This window comes from Hipposideros armiger, unplaced genomic scaffold (assembly GCF_001890085.2).
Source record: "Hipposideros armiger isolate ML-2016 unplaced genomic scaffold, ASM189008v1 scaffold_39, whole genome shotgun sequence".
NCBI classification, from domain to species: domain Eukaryota; kingdom Metazoa; phylum Chordata; class Mammalia; order Chiroptera; family Hipposideridae; genus Hipposideros; species Hipposideros armiger.
This window is the reverse complement of record NW_017731389.1, coordinates 3,793,498-3,796,436: the sequence shown is the minus strand read 5'-3', so window position 1 is coordinate 3,796,436 and position 2,939 is coordinate 3,793,498.

Below are 2,939 nucleotides of genomic sequence, written 5' to 3'. Positions count from 1 at the left end.
TGCAGTCCCTTGGGCCAGTGAAGCAACATCCTCCACAACTAGATTGAAGAACAAAACGACAGCAACTAGTCTGTTCCCCTTCCCCCAATTCCCCCAGCAATGTTCCCATCCCCCCAATTCCCCAATAAAAAAAAAAATCTTAAAAAAAAAGGCTAGTTTAAAAAAAAAAAAGTGTTTGCCCTCAAGATGAAGAGAGCAAAGAAGGAAGGAGCTTTATGTATAAGCATCAAAAGAGAGAAAATGGCCCCAGCTTTATCACCACCATCCTTCCTCTTTGGAGTGCAGATGGTACACCTATAGGTACAGTTACTGATCAGCGAAATTTCACCCGAACAGATCAAGTAGATGTTCCATAAAATTAACAAATATGAAGAAAATGTTTCCAGGAAAAATTGTGCCTTGTATTAGTCTGGGTCAAAATGAACCGTTATCTAGTATCCTTCTCCACCCCCCGCCTTAAATAAAGCAGTGTTTACATATAAGACACAGATTATGAGATATAAATAAAACCATACCAAGCTTTAATATGTATTTGGCCATCTCCAGGCCTGGGGAGGGGAAGAGATGATCCCTTTCCCAAAAGGGAATAGAAGTTTATAGCTTGGTGGTTCCTCAAAAAGTTGAATGTAGAATTATCGTATATCCCAGGATTCCTCTGCTAGGTATATATACCAAAGCAGTGAAAACGGATTCAAATAGATACTTCTATGTGAAATGTTCATTGTAGCATTATTCACAATAACCTAAAGGTGGAAACAACCCAAGTGTTCATCAACAGGTGAATGAATAAACAAATTGTGGTATAGAAATGTAATGGTTCTGCTATAAAAAGAAACAAATTTCAAATTCATGCCACAACATTAATGAACTTCGAAAACGTTATGCTCAGAGAGAGATAAGCCAGATATAAAAGGACATAGTATGATTTCACTTACATGAAATAGCTAAAATAGGCAGATAATGACATAAAGTGGATTACAGGATACCAGGAGCATTATTGCTTAATAGGTACAGAGTCTATGTTTGGAGTGATACAAGGGTTTTGGAAATAGTGAAGTGAGTTATTCAACATTGTTAATATACAACTGACCCTTGAACAACTGGGAGGTTACAGGCACCGACAGACAACATAATTGAAAATCCGAGTATAACTTAAGTGTCCCTCTGAGTATGTGGATTCCCAACTACCAGTTGACCTTTGACCAATGCAAATTTGAACTGAGTGGGTCAGTTGAAAAAAATTCACGTATAATTGGACCCATGAAGTTCAAACCTGGGTGTTCAATGGCCAATTGTAATTAATGCCACTGAAATGTACACTTAAAAGAGGTTACAGTGGCAAATTTTGATATATATGTATATATAACATTACATTATATATACATATTATATATACAGTATATATAATGTTACATATATAATATTTATATATATCCCAATTTTTAAATTTGGGGGAAAAAAGGAAAGGTCTCCTCAATAATATTGGGGGTGAGGGGCAGTGCCAGTTAAAATCTCTCAGCACTCCATACAAACTACAGTGAAACTGATGGAGTGAGGATGAGCATTTGCGCCACCTACTGGCCTGTGGGACTGAAGAAATACGATCTTGATTCCTCAAGGAGAATTAAGGGGAAATGAACTGAGGAAGTGCACTTCTACACGGTGGTGTCTGCAGATACATCAGTGGTTATGGTACTGTGACCTCACCTTTCTGCTGAGTGGTTTCCCCTAAACCCTCACTGAAGAGGCAAGTTTAGTGAAACCTTAGCTCTTATGTCGAGCAGACAGGCTCTCAAGGAGTGTGTTAACCAGGCACAAGTAATCCCAAGAGACCTTTTAAAAGACATTGTTAAAATCCAACCACACTAGCATTTGTGCGAAATTCAATCTTGGTCATGGTAATCAAGCTGTATCAATATTTAAAACCCACAGGCTTCAATTAGTTTAGGGAACATACTGATGGCCAAAAGGAGAAAGTGTGTCGAAATGCAGCTTTTGTTTGGAGGGCCAGACCCCAAAGAGTATTATTAGAGCTAGGCAGTTAGCATACGAATACAGAAAGGTTTGGACAAAAGCTCAATGCAGACAGGACAGAGCATGGTTTTGGAAATATGCTGGGTTTTGGTGATGAAGAAGTCATCTATTTTCAGTTTTTGATATATGCTTAGAGTATTTTTTAAATGCTGACTTTGTCTTACCTTTCAATTTTTAATAACTCCCACCAAAGTTTTCCCCAAACAATTCTACCTTTAATTACTCTTAGCTCTGGCTGAGAGCCACACAATCCTGGCTCCTAAAAAGCCACAAGGAACACACTACATACACACATTCATTCATTCATTCACTCATTTATTCATTCATACAGCTGCCAACAAATATCTGTTGAGCATCTCCTACCTATAAAATTATTCTGCTTTTGCATAAGATTAACAATATAAGTTTTAATTGAGAAACATTGTTCTAAACTTTGGGTGATTTGCCAAGAGCTCCAGATCCTATGTTGCTATCCAAATTAATTGAAATAATCATAAATGGCTGCCTAAAAATTTAAGATTTTAGGGGCAAGAGGTAAATTTTCTTTAGAAGATTCTTATCTTTTGTATTTCAGTTCAATCTGAATTCACCAACACATTATTTTATTCATTTCTAGGACACAAAGCTTGAGCAAAACAATTTCTTTATATTTTTCATTAATTTGGCTCATAAATATGGTCTGTTTCAGTTTTTCCTCCTAATCTGTACTGGCTTTTGTATAGCTGCTGCAATACGGAAAGTTTTGTTTTTGTGTGTGTGTGTGTGTGTGTTTTTAAAGATTTTATTGTGGAATTGGGGGAGGCGAACAGTGCTGGGGAATCGGGGAAGGGGAACAGACAAGCTGTCCTTTTGTTCTTCAGTCTAGTTGTGGAGGACATTGCTTCACTGGCCCATGGTGGTATTAT